The following is a 21,950-nucleotide window of genomic DNA, read 5'->3' on the forward strand; positions in this document are numbered from 1 at the left end:
CTAAAGTGAGGTGACAAAACATTTTTCAGATATATTAGAGAAAGGAGAAAGGTACATAGTGGCATAATGAAATTGAAAGGGGATAAGGATCAATGGGTGGAGAGAGATGATGAATTAGCAGAAATATTAAACAAATACTTCAGATCAGTGTTCACTAAAGAAGACCCTGGAGAAGGACCATCACTTGTTATCAAGACTGTAGAAGGGGGTGGAGTAGACAAATCTCCATTTACGGAAGATAATGTATGGGAAGAGCTAAGAAAACTGACACAGGACAAGCTATGGGGTCTGATGAGGTTCACCCCAGAATACTGAGGGAACTCAGTGATGTGCTGGCGGGTCTACTGTCTGTCCTGTTCAATAGATCTTTGGAAAAGGGTGTAGTGTCTAGTGACTGGAGAAGAGCGGTGGTAGTCCGGCTTTACAAGAGTGGGAGCAGAGAAGACGCTGGAAACTACAGGCCAGTTAGCATCACCTTGGTGGTGGGAAAATTAATGGAGACTCTGCTGAAGGAAAGGATAGTGAACTATCTACAATCTGATAGTTTGCTCCATCACAAGCAGCATGGATTTACCAGGGGAAGGTCCGGTCAGATGAATCTAATTGATTTCTTTGATTGGGTCACTAGAGAACTGGATCAGAGAAGTTCTCTAGGATTTTAGTAAAGCTTTTGATACGGTCCCACAAAGAAGACTCATCAACAAAATGAGAAGCTTGGGAGTCAGCTTCAAGGTGTTGGTGTGGACGGATAGAAGAGAACAGGTGATGGTAAAAGGAACCTACTTTGAAGAGAGAATGGTGTTAAGTGGAGTACCACAGGGATCGGTGTTGGGACTGGTTCTGTTCAACATCTTCGTGAGCGACATTGCAGAAAGGATAGAAGGTAAAGTTTGTCTCTTTGCGGATGATATAAGATCTGCAACAGAGTGGAAACACCAGAAGGAGTACAGAGAATGAGACGAGATTTAAGGAAGCTGGAAGAGTGGTCGAAGATATGGCAGTTGGGATTCAATGCCAAGAAAGGCAGAGTCATGCATCTGGGGTGTGGTAATCCGAAGGAACTATATGCGTTGAGGGGTGAAGGGCTGATGTGCACAGAGCAGGAGAGAGGCCTTGGGGTGATAGTGTCTAATGACCTGAAGTTGATGAAGCAGTGTGACACGGCGATAGCCAAAGCCAGTAGAATGCTAGGCTGCATAGAGAGAGGAATATCTAGTAAGGAAAGGGAAATGATGATCCCCTTGTACAGGTCCTTGGTGAGTCCTCACCTGGAGTACTGTGTTCAGTTCTGCAGACCATATCTCAAAGGAGACAGAGACAGGATGGAGGCGGTCCAGAGAAGGGCGACCAAAATGGTAGGTGGTCTCCATCGAATGACTTATGAGGAGAGGTTGAAGAACCTGAATATGTATACCTTGGGGGAGAGAAGGAGCAGGCTTGATATGATACAGACCTTCAGATACTTGAAAGGTTTAATGATTCATGGGAGGGAGGTTCTGGAAGCCAAATTTAGGCTCTTAGGTAGAAAGCTTAAATCCAGAACCACCAGGGTAGCATTCTCTGAAATGCTCCCTGTTCCACGCGCAGGTCACCAGATGCAGGCAGAACTCAGGAGTCTCAATGCGTGGATGAGACGATGGTGCAAGGAAGAGGGTTTCAGTTTTGTTAGGAACTGGGGAACCTTTTGGGGAAGGGGGAGTCTCTTCCGAAGGGATGGGCTCCACCTTAACCAGGGTGGAACCAGACTGCTGGCGCTAACCTTTAAAAAGGAGATAGAACAGCTTTTAAACTAGAACAAAGGGGAAAGCAGACAGTCGTTCAGCAGCGCATGGTTCGGAGAGAGGCATCTTCAAAGGATACTAATGATGCATTAGAATTAGGGCATCCTGACAGTGAGGTTCCAATAATAAGAAAAGTAGTCCAAGTGCCTGTAACTAAAAACTCACCTGAGCTAAAAATTTCTAACGTATCCCTATCAATTAAAAAGCAGAATGAAAATACAAACAAAAAACAAACTTTGAAATGTTTGTATTCTAATTCCAGAAGTCTAAGAAGTAAGATGGGAGAATTAGAATGTATAGCAGTGAATGATAATTGAAACCTGAAAGCAAATCCCTCATGCTATCTATAACTTCTCGCTGTTCAACTCTTAAATCCTCGTGAAACGAGTGAAAAAATTGAACTGTTAACAAGAAAAAAATTTTTTGGAAGGAGAGGAACGTTTCATATACATAATCATAAATCCCCACCAGGGGTAATATGACTATAAATTGTAATCATAAACATCCCTCCTCCGACCAGTGTGTACAATCCATTTGCAAACAGTGCTACAATCAAAAAGCTTATTTTTTTTAAAAGATTTTTTGTATGTTGCTCTAAAACATTTTACATTGTTAATAACGGTGAAAAAATCACTCCAGATATTCAAAATGCTGTCAAATGAACGCTCCTCGCAGCCTTGTGAACTAATCCCAACGAAGGGTATGAATCTTAAAAAGCCGCTGATGGTGCGACCTAGATAGGCTTAACCGGCAGTCTCTTATGGCTTAAAAGTAAGCTCATGCAACACCCCGACTTATCTGGTGGTTTGGCGGGTCACCGACGTAGCCACGTTTCAGGTCCACACTGAGACCTTTCCTCAGGGAGTTAATCCTCTTACGATGTCTCGTCGGTCAGTGTTGAGCCATTGCCTGCTAGGTTCATGGCATGGGTCTTGCGACTCTATCCAAGCCATCAGCGGCTTTTTAAGATTCATACCCTTCGTTGGGATTAGTTCACAAGGCTGCGAGGAGCGTTCATTTGACAGCATTTTGAATATCTGGAGTGATTTTTTCACCGTTATTAACAATGTAAAATGTTTTAGAGCAACATACAAAAAATCTTTTAAAAAAAATAAGCTTTTTGATTGTAGCACTGTTTGCACATGGATTGTACACACTGGTCGGAGGAGGGATGTTTATGATTACAATTTATAGTCATATTACCCCTGGTGGGGATTTATGATTATGTATATGAAACGTTCCTCTCCTTCCAAAAAAAATTTTTCTTGTTAACAGTTCAATTTTTTCACTCGTTTCACGAGGATTTAAGAGTTGAACAGCGAGAAATTATAGATAGCATGAGGGATTTGCTTTGAGGTTTCAATTAGCATTGTAAGGATCCTTCCTAAACTGTTTTGGTGCCTATTGATAATTAGCAGTGAATGATGACATAGACTTAATTGGCATCTCAGAGACATGGTGGAAGGAGGATAACCAATGGGACAATGCTACACCGGGGTACAAATTATATCGCAATGACAGAGAGGAGCACCTGGGAGGCGGTATGGCGCTTTATGTCCGAGATGGCATAGAGTCCAACAGGATAAACATCCTGCATGATACTAAATGCAAAATAAAATCTTTATTTATTTATTTATTTATTTTTTGGGTTTTATTATACCGAAGTATTAGTGTTGGCGTTCACTCCGGTTTACAATTAAAAACAACTCGATACATTAAAACAGAGGTCAATACATTAAAAACATTAAACAGGGTGCAGATTTAACAGGGAATAACGTACGAACTTTAGGATAACCATATGATATGATATAGTGTATTAGTAGTATAACAGTTGAAGTGGGATGCTCCTGCGACATGTGTTCCATTGTTTGTATGAGGGTAATTGGATGAGGAATGTTTGGAGGGTGAGGCTAGGAGAGATTAGATAGAGTTAAAAGTTGGGAAGGCGGGGGGGGGGGGAGGTGGGATGTAGGTAGGAGGGAGTGTGCAAAAGGGGTGCTGTCCTTTTATTGGTTTGGTTTAGCCTATTCCATCCTTATAGGCTTGTTTGAAGAGCCAGGTTTTGAGGAGTTTTTTGAACACTTTGGCATTCCTTTGAAGTCTTAGACTGCAGGGTAGAGAGTTCCATAGAAGCGGACCAGCTACTGAAAATGCTCTTTTTCTGGTGGAGGTCAGTTTGGCTGTAGCGATTAGTGGGATATCTTATCGTGCTTTGTTAGATGATCTGGTGTTGCATTGAGGGAGGTGTATTTGAAATAGGGTGGTGAGGCAGTCGTAGTCAATGTTGTGTATTGAGTTGCGTATGATTGACAGTGTTTTGTATTCAATCCTTTTTTCTATTGGGAGCCAATGTAGCTCTTTTAGGATTGGAGAGATGTGGTCTGTTCTTTTGTGACCGGTGAGTATTCTTGCGGCGGCATTCTGTAGTATTTGTAGGGGGTGCAGTGTTGATTTGGGGAGACCCATCAGGAGGGAGTTGCAGTAGTCAGTGCTTGAGAAGATCAGTGATTGGAGAATGGTTCTGAAATCTGTTTGGTTTAGTAGGGGTTTGAGGTGCTTGAGAATTGATAGTTTGTGGAAGCCTTCTTTTATTTTCATGGAGATGTGTTTTTTCAGGTTGAGCTGCGGGTTGATCCAGATTCCCAGGTCTTTGACGTATTCTTTTAGTTTGATGGGGTTGTTGTCAATGACAAGGGCATGGTTCAAGTGGTCAAGGGTAGAAATCCCTTGTGTGTCGGGGAAGACTATAGTGATAGGAGTATACTACCGTCCACCTGGTCAAGATGGTGAGACGGACAGTGAAATGCTAAGAGAAATTAGGGAAGCTAACCAAATTGGTAGTGCGTTAATAATGGGAGACTTCAATTACCCCAATATTGACTGGGTAAATGTATCATCGGCACATGCTAGAGAGATAACGTTCCTGGATGGAATAAATGATAGCTTTATGGAGCAATTGGTTCAGGAACCGACGAGAGATGGAGCAATTTTAGATTTAATTCTCAGTGGAGCACAGGACTTGGTGAGAGAGGTAACGGTGGTGGGGCCGCTTGGCAATAGTGATCATAATATGATCAAATTTGAAATAATGACTGGAAGAGGAACAGTATGCAAATCCACGGCTCTCGTGCTAAACTTTCAAAAGGGAAACTTTGATAAAATGAGAAAAATTGTTACAAAAAAACTGAAAGGAGCAGCTACAAAAGTAAAAAATGTGCAAGAGGCATGATCATTGTTAAAAAATACCATTCTAGAAGCACAGTCCAGATGTATTCCACACATTAAGAAAGATGGAAAGAAGGTAAAACGATTACCGGCATGGTTAAAAGGGGAGGTGAAAGAGGCTATTTTAGACAAAAGATCTTTATTCAAAAATTGGGAGAAGGATCCAACAGAAGAAAATAGGATCATGCATAAACGGCAAGTTAAATGTAAGACATTGATAAGGCAGGCCAAGAGAGAATTTGAAAAGAAGTTGGCCATAGAGGCAAAAACTCACAGTAAAAACTTTTTAAAATATATCCGAAGCAGAAAGCCTGTGAGGAAGTCAGTTGGACGGTTAGATGATCGAGGGGTTAAAGGGGCACTTAGAGAAGATAAGGCCATCGCGGAAAGATTAAATGATTTCTTTGCTTCGGTGTTTACTGAAGAGGATGTTGGGGACGTACCCGTACTGGAGAAGGTTTTCATGGGCAATGATTCAGATGGACTGAATCAAATCACGGTGAACCTAGAAGATGTGGTAGACCTGACTGACAAACTGAAGAGTAGTAAATCACCTGGACCGGATGGTATACACCCCAGAGTTCTGAAGGAACTAAAAAATGAAATTTCAGACCTATTAGTAAAAATTTGTAACCTATCATTAAAATCATCCATTGTACCTGAAGACTGGAGGATAGCTAATATAATCCCAATATTTAAAAAGGGCTCCAGGGGCAATCTGGTAAACTACAGACCGGTTAGCCTGACTTCAATGCCAATAAAAAATAGTGGAAAGTGTTCTAAACATCAAAATCACAGAACATATAAAAAGACATGGTTTAATTAAACAAAGTCAGCATGGCTTTACCCAAGGCAAGTCTTGCCTCACAAATCTGCTTCACTTTTTTGAAGGAGTTAATAAACATGTGGATAAAGGTGAACCGGTAGATGTAGAATACTTGGATTTTCAGAAGGCGTTTGACAAAGTTCCTCATGAGAGGTTTCTAGGAAAAGTAAAAAGTCATGGGATAGGTGGCGATGTCCTTTTGGATTCCAAACTGGCTAAAAGACAAAAAACAGAGAGTAGGATTAAATGGACAATTTTCTCAGTGGAAGGGAGTGGGCAGTGGAGTGCCTCAGGGATCTGTATTGGGACCCTTACTTTTCATTCTATATTAATAAAAATGTTAAATAGTTTGGACAAAATCACTAATGTCAGAAACCACTGAACCGATTGCTTTCAAATTTGGACACATCCTCCATTTCGCATACAGGAAGATTCTTCTGTACTTACATTACAGATATGTCACACCTGTGACAGGTAAAATAGGTTTACAAATTTTTCGAGAAAACAGCGACATCTGCTGGACGTAAGCGCCATCTGTTACACCTTACACTAACACACGCTACACTAATCATTTCGCCAGTCCAGGTCCACGTTTCACTTCCATTTTAACACATTCGTGCACTTTTTTCACCGGAAGATAACTATTTCCTTTACAGATAAAATACACCCACAACCCTCCTCACACCCCCCACACACATGCCAAATTGATTTACTTCCCACAGCCTCCCAACACACACAAAACCACCTTCCTCACACCCCCCACACACATGCCAAATTTATTTACTTCCCAGGCCCTCACAACACACACAAAACCTGACAAAAGTCCGGGAGGCTCCAGCGGGGGGCCAGGACCAGTCCGGGACACATCTCCTGCACTACGGCCGTAGGCTGCCAGCAATCAACATGGCGCCGATGGCCCTTTCCCTTACTATGCCACTCGGGGACACCAATGGCAGCAGTAGCCCATGTGACATAGTAAGGGAGAGGGCCCCTCGGCGCCATTTTCAGGACTGGCATCCGGCGGACCTTTGCCGTTACTATGTCAGAGGACCTACCGCTGCCATTGCTCCACCCCACTGACATAGTAAGGGCAAAGGGCCGTCGGAACCCGTTTCAGTACTTGCAGCCGATGGACCAACGCCAATACATCGCTACCGGACCACTCCTGAACGCCCGCTCCACCAACTGACATTTTTATCAGGTCTCGGGGGGTCTGGAGGGTGGGGGGTGGTGATGAATTTATTGCGAACATCTTGGGGAGGGGTCACGAGGGGGGCAGTTTTCATTTATTCAGCAACTCGGGGGGGGGGGCTACTGTTTTTTGCAGGGCTGGGGGAGGGGGGGCAGGAGAATGTGGGGTGGTTAGTTTAAGAGAACTTTTCTCATAGGGTTGTTTTTTGGGGGAAGGGGAGGTTCACACACAAATACATACACTACACTTGCACGATCTCGGGAACGCACCAAAATAACCCTCCCCAGACCACAAAACAAATTTGGAAGTGCAAATTTGGTTAGGCACTCCCCTATTTGGCTACATAACGCGCACAGACGCCCAGGGACAGACCACATGTAGCACCAACAATTTTAATTTGCCAGGTCTTGGGAGGGGGCAGGAGGGTGGGGGGGTTATTATTTGATTTAAAGGGTTGGGATTGGGGGGGGTTGGGGTGGGAGGGTTCCCACAGAAATAGAAAGACAAAGGTTTTCTGATCTGAAGGGTAGGCAGTAGGCGAAGGGAGGTGACAGTGAGGGGAGGGAGAATGAGGGGGGAGGTGAGTGTCAGGGAAGGGAGAATGAGGGGTGAGGTGAGTGTCAGGGGAGAGAGTTGGAGTGGGGACAGGGGAGGGAAGGGGGGTGTGAGTGACTAAGGGTGAGGAGGATGAGTGACTGAGGTAAATGAGCAAGGGGAAGGGGGAGGGAGGGTAAAGAACCTGACTCTGCCACTGCAACGCGTGGCCGGGTACCTATAGTATATTTATAAATGATCTGGAAAGAAATACGACGAGTGAGATAATCAAATTTGCAGATGATACAAAATTGTTTAGTTAAATCACAAGCAGATTGTGATAAATTGCAGGAAGACCTTGTGAGACTGGAAAATTGGGCAACAAAATGGCAGATGAAATTTAATGTGGATAAATGCAAGGTGATGCATATAGGGAAAAATAACCCATGCTATAGTTACACAATGTTAGGTTCCATAATAGGTGCTACAACCCAAGAAAGAGATGTAGGCGTCATAGTGGATAACACATTGAAATCGCCGGTTCAGTGTGCTGCGGCAGTCAAAAAAGCAAACAGAATGTTGGGAATTATTAGAAAGGGAATGGTGAATAAAACGGAAAATGTCATAATGCCTCTGTATTGTTCCATGGTGAGACCGCACCTGGAATACTGTGTACAATTCTGGTCGCCGCATCTCAAAAAAGATATAATTGCGATGGAGAAGGTACAGAGAAGGGCTACCAAAATGATAAGGGGAATGGAACAGCTCCCCTATGAGGAAAGACTAAAGAGGTTAGGACTTTTCAGCTTGGAGAAGAGATGGCTGAGGGGGGATATGTTAGAGGTGTTTAAAATCATGAGAGGTCTAGAACGAGTAGATGTGAATCGGCTATTTACTCTTTCGGATAATAGAAAGACTAGGGGGCACTCCATGAAGTTAGCATGTGGCACATTTAAAACTAATCGGAGAAAGTTCTTTTTTACTCAATGCACAATTAAACTCTGGAATGTGTTGCCAGAGGATGTGGTTAGTGCAATTAGTATAGCTGTGTTTAAATAAGGATTGGATAAGTTCTTGGAGGAGAAGTCCATTACCTGCTATTAATTAAGTTGACTTAGAAAATAGCCACTGCTATTACTGGCATGGAATAAACTTAGTTTTTGGGTACGTGCAGGTTCTTATGGCCTGGATTGGCCACTGCTGGAAACAGGATGCTGGGCTTGATGGACCATTGGTCTGACCCAGTATGGCATGTTCATATGTTCTTATTGGAAACAATTTAGTAGAACTAGGGGTCACGATTTGAAACACCAGGGAGGAAGACTTAGAATCAATCTCAGGAAATATTTCTTCACTGAAAGGGGGGGTGGGGGGGGGTGGATGCCTGGAATGCCCTTCCGGAAAAAGTGGTAAAGACTAAAACTGTGAAGGATTTCAAAGGGGCATGGGATAAACAATGTGAATCTCTAAAAGGCTAGAGGATGGGAATAAATAAAAAAGCTTAACTGGCACGGAGCGGCAGTTACTACCCTTAAGAGAAATATGGGGGTAACCCGCATGGAGTAGCAGTGACTGCCTTGGGAAGCCTGCTGGGCAGACTAGATGGACCATTTCAGTCTTTTTCTGCTGTCATTACTATGTTACTATGTTACATTTAAAATAAAAACAAAAATTAAATTTAAAAAAGATTTAAAAAAACACAAGCCTTTTAACTTAAAGCAAGAAATTCCCCATTCCTTATCCAAAGGTGATCATTCCCTTGCAGGTTACTACCAGATATATAGTAAATACACTAATATATTTAAAAGACCCTAATTGTATGCAGTCCTATACCCATAGCAAGCTAAAACTTAACTAGGAACTTAACAAACTTAAGATGAAGGCAGCAGTCCAGCAGCAAGAGGAGGGACTCCTAGTCTTTTGCATTGAGTGTCACATGTATGATTTTTTTACCCGCCGGTGAGAAGTTGTATGAGTGTATGCGATGCAAAGAGCTCCTGTCTCTCAGAGAACAACTCCGATCTCTGGAGGCTAGAGTGGCAGACCTGGAGGAGATGAGGTAGACAGAGAGGTATATAGATAAGACCATCAGGTATATAGTAGCCAAGTCCCACCTCCAGTCTAGCAGCCCTAGTACTGCAGAACAGGGGGAATATATAATATCAACTAATAACTTATCTAGTGGCATTCATTTAGAAAGTGCTCATTCTCATATGTGTTGTCTGTATCACCAAAGATGAACTGAAATTAATTCATATGTATACTGAAATAAAACAAAATTTACATAAGAAATTGCGATGCTGGGTCAGACCAAGGGTCCATCAATCCCAGCATCCTGTTTCCAACAGAGGACAAACCAGGCCACAAGAACCTGGCAATTATCCAAACACTAAGAAGATCCCATGCTACTGATGCAATTAATAGCAGTGGCTATTCCCTAAGTAAACTTGATTAATAGCCGTTAATGGACTTCTCCTCCAAGAACTTATTCAAACCTTTTTTGAACCCAGCTACACTAACTGCACTAACCACATCCTCTGGTAACAAATTCCAGAGCTTTATAGTGCGTTGAGTGAAAAAGAATTTTCTCCGATTAGTCTTAAATGTGCTACTTGCTAACTTCATGGAATGCCCCCTAGTCCTTCTATTATTCGAAAGTGTAAATAACTGAGTCACATCTACTCATTCAAGACCTCTCATGATCTTAAAGACCTCTATCATATCCCCCCTCAGCTGTCTCTTCTCCAAGCTTAACAGCCCTAACCTCTTCAGCCTTTCCTCATAGGGGAGCCGTTCCACCCCCTTTATCATTTTGGTTGCCCTTCTCTTGGAGGAAGAAGGTCTCATGATCGGAGAGCATCAACTTGATACAGCAGGAAATGATCCTGCAGCAAGGACCTGCACTCCAGGTGCTACACTGTCCTCTTGCACCAAGGATGTCTCTCCCAGGGATTCAGCCAAGGAAGGAAGGGTCAGGTCAGCCTTCATAGTTGGTGATGTGATTATTAGGAATGTAGATAGTTGGGTGGCTGGTGGGCATGAGTATCACCTGGTAACATGCATGCCTGGTGCGAAGGTGGCGGACCTCACGCGTTACCTAGATAGGATTTTAGACAGTGCTGGGGAGGAGCTGTCTGTCATGGTTTATGTGGGCACCAATGACATAGAAAAATGTGGGATGGAACATAAGAACATAAGAATATAAGAAATTGCCATGCTGGGTCAGACGACCAAGGGTCCATCAAGCCCAGCATCCTGTTTCCAACAGAGGCCAAAACCAGGCCACAAGAACCTGGCAATTACCCAAACACTAAGAAGAACCCATGCTACTGATGCAATTGGAGATTCTAGAAGCCAAATTTAGGCTCTTAGGTAGAAAGCTGAAATCCAGAACCTCCAGAGTAGCATTCTCTAAATGCTCCATGTTCCATATGCAGGTCCCCAGAACAGGCAGAGCTTCGGAGTCCCAATGCATGGATGAGATGATGGTGCAAGGAAGACACATTCAGTCTTGTAAGGAACTCAGGAACCTTTTTGGGAAGGAGGAGTCTTTTCCAAAGAGATTGACTCCACCTTAACCAGGGTAGAACCAGGCTGCTGGCACTAACCTTTAAAAAGGAGATAGAGCAGCATTTAAACTAGAACAAAGGAGAAAGCTGACAGTCGCTCAGTAGCGCATGGTTCGGAGGGAAGTATCTTCAAAGGATACTAATGATGCATTAGAGTTAGAGGATCCCAACAGAGAGGTTCCACTAATAACAAAAGTAGTCCAAGTGCCTGTAATTCTCACCTAAGTTAAAAGATTCCATTGTATCACTGACAACTGAAATGGAGAATGTTAAATCAAACAAAAAACACTCTTTGAAATGTTTGCATGCTAATGCCAGAAGCCTAAAAAGTAAGATGGGAGAATTAGAGTGTATAGCAGTGAATGATGACATAGACTTAATTGGCATAACAGGTACATGGTGGGATAACCAATGGGATAGTGCTATACTGGGGTATAAATTACATTGCAATGACAGAGAGGAGAACCTTGGTGGCGGAGTGGTGCTTTAAGTCTGGGATGGCATAGAGTCCCCCAGGATAAAGATCCTGCATGAGACTAAATGTACAATCAAATCTTTATTGGTTGAAATCCCTTGTGTGTTGGGGAAGAGAATAGTGATAGGAATATACTACCGTCTACCTGGTCAAAATGGTGAGGAGGACAGTGAAATGCTAAGAGAAATTAGGGAAGCTAAGCAAACAGGTAGTGCAGTAATAATGGGAGATTTCAATTACCCCAACATTGACTGGGTAAGTGAAACATCAGAGCATGCTAGAGAGATAAAATTCATAGATGGAATAAGACAGTTTTATGCAGTAATTGGTTCGGGAACCGATGAGAGAGGGAGCAATTTTGGATCTAATTCTCAGTGGAGCACAGGATTTGGTGAGAGAGTTAATGGTGGTGGGAACGCTTGGCAATAGTGATCATAATATGATCAAATTTGAATTAATGATTGGAAGGAGGACACAGCAAGCAAAGCCATGGCTCCAGTGCTAAACTTTCAAAAGGGAAACTTTGATAAAATCAGAAAAATAGAAAAAACTGAAAGTAGCAGCTACAAAGATAAAAAGTGTGCATGTGGCATGGTCATTGTTAAAAAGTACCATCCTAGAAGCACAGTCCAGATGTATTCCATGCATTAAGAAAGGTGGAAGGAAGGCAAACTATTACCGGCATGGCTAAAAGGTGAGATGAAAGAGGCTATTTTGGCCGAAAGATCTTCATTCAAAAATTGGAAGAAGGATCCTTCAGAAGAAAATAGAATAAAGTATAAGCATTGGAAAGATAAATGTAAGATACTGATAAGACAGGTTAAGAGAAAATGTGAAAAGAAGTTGGCCATAGAGGCAAAAACTCACAATAAAAACTTTTAAAAATATATCTGAAGCAGAAAGCCTGCAAGGGAGTCAGTTGGACTGTTGGATGATCAAGGGGTTAACGGACACTTAAGGAAGATAAGGCCATCATGGACAGATTAACAATTTCTTTGCTTCAGTATTTACTGAAGAAGATATTGGAGAGATACTTGTTCTGGTGAAGGTTTTCATGGGTGATGATTCTGATCAACTGAACCAAATCACGGTGAACCTGGAATATGTGGTAGGCCTGATTGACAAACTGAAGAGTAGTAAATCACCTGGACTGGATGGTATACACTCCAAGGTTCTGAAAGAATTATAAAATGAAATTTCAGAACTATTAGTAAACATTTGTAACCTATCATTAAAATCATCCAATGTACCTGAAGATTGGAAGATGGCCAATGTAACCCCTATATTTAAAAAGGGATCCAGGTGTGATCCGGGAAACCATAGACCAGGGAGCCTGACTTCAATACCGGGAAAAATTGTGGAAACTGTTATAAAGAATAAAATCACAAAACGTTTAGACAGACAAGGTTTGATGGAACACAGCCAACATGAATATATCCAAGGGAAGTCTTGCCTCCAAATCTACATTTTTTTGAAGGGGTGAATAAACATGTGGACAAAGGTGAACCGGTAGATGTGGTGTATATGGATTTCCAGAAGGCATTCGAAAAAGTCTTGGGATAGGAAGTGATGTACTTTTGTGGATTGCAAGTTGGTTAAAAGACAGGAAACAGAGAGTAGGATTAAATGGTCAGTTTTCACAGTGGAAAAAGGTAAACAGTAGAGAGCCTCAGGGATTTGTACTTGGACTGGTGCTTTTTAACATATTTATAAATGATCTGGTAAGGGGTATGACAAGTGAGGTGATCAAATTTGCAGAAGACCATAATTATGCAGAATAGTTAAATCTCAAGCAGATTGTGATAAATTGCAGGAGGACCTTGCAAGACTGGAAGACTGGGCTTCCAAATGGCAGATGAAGTTGAACGTGGACAAGTGCAAAGTGATGCATATAGGGAAAAATAACCCTTGCTGTAGTTACACAAAGTTAGGTTCTATCTTAGGAGTTAACACCCAGGAAAGAGATCTAGGTGTCTTAGTGAATAATACATTGAAATCGTCAGCCCAGTGTGCTGTGGAGATTAAAAAAAAAAAAAAAAGCAAACAGAATGTTAGGAATTATTAGGAAGGGCATGGAAAATAAACGGAAGATGTCATAATGCATCTGTTTTGCTCTAAGGTGAGACCGCACCTTGAATACTGTGTGTAGTTATGGTCACCGCATCTCAAAAAGGATAAAGCTGCACTGGAGAAAGTGCAGAGAAGGGCGACCAAAATGATAAGGGGCATGGAATGGCTGCCCTATGAGGAAAGGCTAAAGAAGTTAGGGCTGTTCAATTTGGAGAAGAGACAACTGAGGGGGGATATGATAGAAGTCTACAAAATCATGAAAGTACTTGAACAAGTTAATGTAAATTGGTTATTTACTCTCTCAGTTAACCGAAGGACCAGGGGGCACTCCAAGAAGTTAGCAAGTAGCTCATTTAAAACAAAGTGAAGAAAATCCTTTTTCACTCAGCGCATAGTTAAACTCTGGAATTCATTGCTAGGGGATGTGGTTTCACTAGTTAGTGTTACTGGATTTAAAAAAGGTTTGGATAAGTTCCTAGAGGTTAAACCCAGAAACTGCTATAATGGTAATTAATAAGCAACAGAAGCTTGTGATCTACCTAATGTTTGGGTACTTGCCAGGTACAAGTGACTTGGATTAGCCACTGTTGGAAACAGGGCTTCATGGACCCTTGGTCTGACCCAGTATGGCATTTCTTATGTTCTTATGTTATGGGGTGATGGGGTGTGCCTCGATGTAAGTTCAGATTGCGGGGTGGGGTGTGGAATATTCTGGCGTCTACAACTTAGAATAATATTGCTAGACCTGGGAATGGGGGTGGTGAGGGATAATGGAACATTATTTTTTTACCTTTAAGATGGGATTAAGGGGTGGGGGATTCATATCCCAACAGGGCCATGAATGGTATTTTGTAGGCAAAGAGATAAAAATGGGCCCTAGGCCCTTGAATTATTATTAATATATTTTTTTAATTCATAGAGCTACTTACCGAGATATTTTTTGAAGATATCCAATTAAGCAGGAAGTTATCCAGCCACACAAGGCCAGATAATTAAAAAATCTAACCAGCTATATTCAAGAACAAAAGAATTGCCACTATACAGGGATAGATCGAGGATCCATCAAGTCCAATATCCTGTTTCCAGCAGTGGACAATCCAGTTTCAAGTACATGGCAAGATCCCAAATGTAAATAGATCCTATGCTATTAACACACAGTGATAAGTAGTGGCTATTAACCGGGCAACCTGGCACCCGTGGTTCTATTCCACCCCCACCCATCCTGGATGGACACCACAACATTACACACAAGGAAAACGTGACATATTACTGGGATACAAAATGGCCGCAGTTGTTTATTAGAAAACGCTAACAGGGGAGTCTAAAAAGCAAAAAAAAAAAAAGCAAACAGAAAGTTGGGAATTATTAGAAAGGGAATGGTGAATAAAACGGAAAATGTCATAATGCCTCTGTATCGCTCCATGGTGAGACCGCACCTGGAATACTGTGTACAATTCTGGTAGCCGTATCTCAAAAAAGATATAATTGCGATGGAGAAGGTACAGAGAAGTGCGACCAAAATGATAAGGGGAATGGAACAGCTCCCTTTGAGGAAAGACTAAAGAGGTTAGGACTTTTCAGCTTGGAGAAGAGACGGCTGAGGGGGGATATGATAGAGGTGTTTAAAATCATGAGAGGTCTAGAACGAGTAGATGTGAATCGGTTATTTACTCTTTCAGATAATAGAAAGACTAGGGGGCACTCCATGAAGTTAGCATGTGGCACATTTGAAACTAATCGGAGAAAGTTCTACTTCACTCAACGCACAATTAATGTTAGCAGCATCGGCCGTGGCAGGCCGTGACCGGGACCGGATGTCATGGCCGCCGGCCGCAGCCGACCGTAACTGAGGCCAGGCCGACGGACGCAACCAAAATAGCTTACCCGGGTCCGGGTATGGTCGAGGGCGCCCGCGGGGTAGGCAGCCCTTTCCTCTCTCTCTCCCAGCCGCTGCCATGGCTGAGATCAGCAGCATGGCTCCGCGGCGGTCTGGCTCCTCCCTCTCTGCTCCTTAGAGCCGCGCGTGCGGCTGAGAGAGATTCTTAAAGGAGCCATGACAGGAAGTGTCATGGCTCCCCCTGAAGCTCTTCCCCTGCTGCCGGAATCTCTGCCAGCTGATTTGGGGTTAGGGATTTGCTATCAGCATTGCTGCGATGGGGTCGGCTGAGCACTTAGGTGATGAATACAGACGTTGACTGCGTGTCTCATCACCCCCATGTTGATGTGGGCTGTTTAGATAAGTTGCAGGGGGCTCTCTTCAAACGTGCCTGTGCCTCGGGTGGCAAGGAAGATAGTGGCTCCACTATCCTGAGTCCCTTCTACTATCGAGATATGGTGAGAAATCCCGGTAGGAGAAAGGGGAAGATCTGAATATGGTTGGTGAGTAGTGAGGCCCTCCTTCCCACATGGACCAGGAATCAACATCAAAAGGCCTATACCTCCAATAATGCTTAAAATCATCCAGATCTCTTTGGAAGTAATCACGGTCAATGGGCCTCCGGGACGGCCTGTACCTCGAACCAGCACTTCCATGGAAATATTCAAAAGACAAGCAGGAAATCGGCCAGGATGGGGATCTGAACAATAGCTCCTCCTGCAGACTGTGCACGCTCCTAATGCTGGACTCGCAAGAAGGTGCTGAGGCACGTTCTACGCGGCCAATTGCGTTTTACGCACCTGTTTTCAGAACCGGGGTAGGCAGGACTGGCAGTACAACTTCTGGCGGGAAAACCACCTGGTCCTTGATCTCAACAATTATGGGCTGCAGCATCTTGGTGTTGAGCGCACCAGAACTGCTGCTGCAATTCCCTTGTGCTTTTCCTCCTTGCCCCCTGCTTTGTAGAATCATCCAAATTCTGTTTGCCTTTCATAATCCTTCCTACCTTTTCCCCTCCTTTCCCAGACGTTTTCGCACCCGCTTTAGCTCCTCGAGGTGGCCCAGATGCCCTAGCCCCTCCCTATCAGCTTCTGGCTCCCCTCTGGTCAGAAACACCAGCCGTTGGGAGGGCCATAGGATGGGGACCTGAAGATTCTGGTCCAATGGCCACCTCAATGATGGAGGTGCCTAGAAACTCCATAGAGCACTGTGCTGGGGGGCCTGCTGAGCCACAGCCGAGTATGTGAACAGGCTTGGATCTCAGGAACATCTGTATCAGAGGGGTTGGATCTCAGGAACATCTGTAGGAAACGTTGGTAGCACCTCAACTTCCTCTAAGTGTTCGCTTGCTCCTAAATTATTTAGTATTTTTATTCTATTCAATAATTAAAGAAATATTTTTTAAATATATATACATATTTAGGAGCATGCAAGGTGCGGGACCGCATGGTCACAGGAAACGGTAATGGCACGGGAAGCCGAGGCAAAATTAAGCAGGCAGCCAAATTAAATTGACACTGCTGCCTGCAGGGTCCAATTTTTTATTTTTTTTATTGTAATTAAATTTTTTTTTTTTAGTGGGAAAGTGCTGTTTTAGCACTACTTGCCCAGATGATTATGATCACAGCTAGCAGCACTAAATCGCGCTACATTGGCGCCAAGGAAGAAGAGGCCGAACAAGGGAAGCCAGAGGGTTTTAAATCTCCCACAGTCACCTCCCCCCAATGTCACCATGCTGCTCCTCCAGGATAATCACATGGTCCGGCATCGGGGCACATTATAATGACGTCACCACTCTCAACGCTGGACCAACCGGGAGGAGCAGCGACACAAGCTGCGCTGGCCCTTCGGCCAAGGAGCTCCGTCCTGGGGTGCCAGCTCCACGCTGCTGGCATATCACCACCATAGCAGCGAAGGGAGGAGGGACCCCCTACTCCCACGCAACCACTGGTAAGCCCGGTGCAGTGGGGGGCAGCGCCCGCATCGATGCACCGGGTGCTAGGGATGTGCATTCGTTTTCCACGGATTTATAATCCGCAACTTATTTTTTGCTATCTGTTAAATACGTGGGGAGGCGAAACGCATCGCAACTCCCCACGTATTAAACAGATTTCTGTTTTATTCGGCCCAAATAAAAATTTAAACCCCCCCCCCCCCCCACCCTCCTGACCTTCTCAAGACTTACCAAAACTCCCTGGTGGTCCAGCGGTGGGGTCCGGGAACTCACTCAAACCCTCGGTGCTAGTTTCATCATGGCGCCGATTGCCTTTGTCACAGGGGCTACCATGCCATTGGTCAGCCCCTGTCACATGGCCATCGGCGCCATCTTGTGCTCCTACCATGTGACAGGGGCTGACCAATGGCACCGGTAGCCCCTGTGATGGGCAAAGGCTATCGGCGCCATTTTGAGTCCTGGCATCGGACGGCAGGTCGCTCCGGGACCCCCGTTGGACCCACAGGGACTTTTGGCCAGCTTGGGGGGGGGCCTCCTGACCCCCACAAGACTTGCCAAAAGTCCAGCGGAGGTCCGGGAACGACCTCCTTGCACACCGGCCGTCTGATGCCAATACTCAAAATCGCCGTCCGATGCCAATACTCAAAATGGCGCCGATCGCCGTCATAGTGAGGCAAAGGCGATCGGCGCCATTTTGAGTATTGGCATCGGACGGCGATTTTGAGTCTCAAAATGGCGCCGATCGCCTTTGCCCTCACTATGTGTGTCATAGTGAGGGCAAAGGCGATCGGCGCCATTTTGAGTATTGGCATCGGACGGCCGGCGTTCAAGGAGGTCGCTCCCGGACCCCCGCTGGACTTTTGGCAAGTCTTGTGGGGGTCAGGAGGCCCCCCCCAAGCTGGCCAAACATCCCTGTGGGTCCAACGGGGGTCCCGGAGCGACCTGCCGTCCGATGCCAGGACTCAAAATGGCGCCGATAGCCTTTGCCCATACTATGTCACAGGGGCTACCGGTGCCATTGGTCAGCCCCTGTCACATGGTAGGAGCACAAGATGGCGCCGATGACCATGTGACAGGGGCTGACCAATGGCACCGGTAGCCCCTGTGACAAAGGCTATCGGCGCCATGATGAAACTAGCACCGAGGGTGTGAGTGAGTTCCCGGACCCCACCGCTGGACCACCAGGGAGTTTTGGTAAGTCTTGAGTGGGTCAGGAGGGTGGGGGGTTGTAGTTAATTTTAATTTTAGCTGGGACAATAATTTAACTCGCCGTAGTAACGTATTTATTTATCGACAACTTATGGAATTCTCCATACTTCCGCATGAAACGGAATTGACCCCCCACGAATACGTATCACGTACGCAACGAAAACTTTTTCCCTGCACATCCCTACCGGGTGCCCAGTTATTTGTAGCACCCGCATTTCCATACTGGGGGGGAGCCGCCCATTTCTCCAAAGTCTACTTGGAAACAATTTATGGACTTCTCCAAGAATTTGTCCAAACCTTTTTTATACTCATTTATACTAAATACCTTAGCAGTTAACATAGCTGTTAGGTTTTTTTAGTTATCTGGTTACATGCAGGCAGATAACTGTAGACAAGTATATTCAACAGGACATTTTTCCCTCCTGAAAATATAGGGCAAGATATCCAGTTATCTAGATTACTTATCTACTAAATAGTTTGCTTAATATTGGCCTCTAGGAGCCTAAATTTAGGAACTCGGCCTTAGTACATTTTCAAAAGGCACCTAACTTAAAAAGTTAGGAGCCTAATCCCTTTTGAAAATCATCCATTAGGATGTCATTGCACTAACATGAAATTTTTTTCATAAACAGGGAATTGCATTAAAAAATGTTGAGATTACTTACCTGATAATCTCCTTTTCCTTAGTGTATGCAGATGGACTCAAAACAAGTGGGTATAGTGTGCTCGTGCTAGCAGTTGGAGACGGATCTGATGTCAGCACGGGTACATATACCCCCGCAGGAAGAGCAGCAATTCAGTAATCTTCCTTGCAAAAGCTGTAGCTGACAGATCGATTAAATGAACAGGATTACCCTGACCGATTGATAGTAGCTGGAGACCGCCAGTGTTCTCAACCGGAAAGCATCGACACCCGGCAGGGTGGATGCCCTATTATAAGAAAAACATGGCTTACCGTGAGTCAGTGAATCCCCATGTATACCGGCAGCCGGGAGGGATGCTGAGTCCATCTGCATACACTAAGGAAAAGGAGATTATCAGGTAAGTAATCTCAACATTTCCTAGTGTGTAGCAGATGGACTCAAAACAAGTGGGATGTACAAAAGGTACTCCCGGACTGGGCGGGAGACTGCCCGAGGTCCGTTCAGGATTGCCCTTGCAAATGCTGTGTCCTCCCTGGACTGGATGTCCAGACGATAGAACCTGGAGAAGGTATGGAGGGAGGACCACGTCGCCGCTTTACATATCTCTGCAGGCGACAACATCCTAGTTTCTGCCCAAGAGGCTGCTTGCGCTCTGGTAGAGTGAGCCTTGACCCGTAGAGGTGGTGGTTTACCTGCTTCTACGTAGGCTGCCTTGATAACTTCTTTGATCCAGCAGGTGATGGTTGCCCATGAGGCCGCTTCCCCTTGCTTCTTCACGCTGTGAAGGACGAACAGGTGGTCCGTCTTTCGTACCGCTTCCGACATTTCCAGGTATCTAGACAGTAGCCTGCCGTTGTCGAGATGGCGTAGTATTCGACCTTCTTCCGACTTCTTCAAACCTTCTGTGGTAGGCAAGGATATGGTTTGGTTGAGGTGGAAGTGTGAGACCACTTAGGGTAAGAAGGAAGGAACCGTGCGAAGATGGATGGCCTCTGGAGTGATTCGGAGAAACGGATCACGGCAGGACAGTGCTTGTAGCTCTGAGATGCGGCGTGCTGAGCATACAGCCAGCAGGAATACCATCTTCAAGGTTAACAAACGGAGGAACAGGCCTCAAAGTGGTCTGAAGGCTTGTCCCGCTAGAAATTCCAAAACTAGGTTGAGGTTCCACAGGGGTACTGGCCACTTCAGTGGTGGGCAAATGTGTTTGACTCCTTTCAGGAAATGTGAAACATCTGGGTGTGTGGCGATACTGTTGCCGTCACTCCGGGGACTGTAGCAGGATAGCGCTGCTACTTGGACCTTGATGGAATTGAGGGACAGACCCTTCTGAAGTCCATCTTGTAGGAAATCCAAAACGATAGGGATCTTCGCGTCATGTGGATTGGTGCTGTGAGTTTCGCACCAGGCTTCAAATACTCTCCAGATCCGTATATATGTTAGTGATGTGGAGAACTTGCGTGCTCGGAGGAGTGTATCTATTACCGGCCCCGAGTATCCTCTTTTCTTCAGGCTAGCCCTCTCAATGGCCAGACCGTAAGAGAGAATTGAGCTGGATCCTCGTGGAGGATGGACCTTGCCGCAGCAGGTCCCTGTGTGGAGTCCCTGCCAGTAACCTTCTCATGTCTGCGTACCAGGGTCTTCTTGGCCAGTCCGGAGCCACTAGAAGAACTAGGCCTCTGTGCCGCTGAATCTTGTGTACGATGGCGCCCAGCATGGGCCATGAAAGAAAGGCATATAGCAGGATCCCCTGCGGCCATGGCTGTACCAGGGCATCGATCCCCTGGGATAGCGGATCCCGCCTGCGGCTGAAATATCTGGGTACTTGAGCGTTGGACCTGTCTGCTAGTAGGTCCATGCCCGGCGTCCCCCACTGATCCACAATCATCTGGAAAGCTGTGGGCGACAGCTGCCATTCCCCTGGACTTAGGCTTTCTCTGCTGAGGAAGTCTGCCGTGGTGTTGTCCTTCCCAGCGATGTGAACGGCGGAGATGTCCTGGAGATTTGCTTCCGCCCATGTCATCAGGGGGGCTATTTCTAGGGATACCTGTTGGCTTCTGGTTCCGCCCTGTTGGTTGATGTATGCCACCGAGGTGGCGTTGTCCGACATCACTCTGACCGCTCTGTTTCGAAGTCTGTGGGCAAATCGCAGGCACGCTAGCCTGACTGCCCGCGCCTCTAGTCGGTTGATGTTCCACCCCGACTCTTCTCTGTTCCACCGCCCTTGGGCGGTGAGTTCTTCGCAGGGTGCTCCCCATCCTTTCAAGCTGGCATCTGTAGTGAGCAGGGTCCAGGTTGGGGAGGACATTCTTGACCCCCGGCTCATGTTACCGGGCTGCAACCACCACCTTATCTGATTCCGCACTCTGGCTGGGAGAGGTAGGTGTACGGTGTAGTTCTGTGATCGTGGGCTCCACCGAGATAGGAGGGCGCGTTGTAATGGTCTCATATGAGCTCGCGCCCATGGTATCACCTCCAGCGTGAATGCCATAAGGCCAAGGACCTGTAGGTAATCCCAAGCTGTGGGCCGGGTGGTGCTCAGCAGGGCTTGCAGATGATTCCGGAGCTTCGATCTTCTCCTGGAGGTCAGACTGA

At 45.2% G+C, this 21,950-nt stretch overlaps 1 protein-coding gene across 1 annotated transcript in view; it reads right to left on the reverse strand.

Annotated features, from left to right (window-relative positions):
- ULK4 (unc-51 like kinase 4) overlaps positions 1–21,950 on the reverse strand; it is a 1,180,200-nt gene that overhangs the window by 564,499 nt on the left and 593,751 nt on the right. The gene's annotated exons all lie outside the window — the stretch shown is intronic.

Source organism: Rhinatrema bivittatum, chromosome 2 (genome assembly GCF_901001135.1).
Source record: "Rhinatrema bivittatum chromosome 2, aRhiBiv1.1, whole genome shotgun sequence".
NCBI lineage: Eukaryota > Metazoa > Chordata > Amphibia > Gymnophiona > Rhinatrematidae > Rhinatrema > Rhinatrema bivittatum.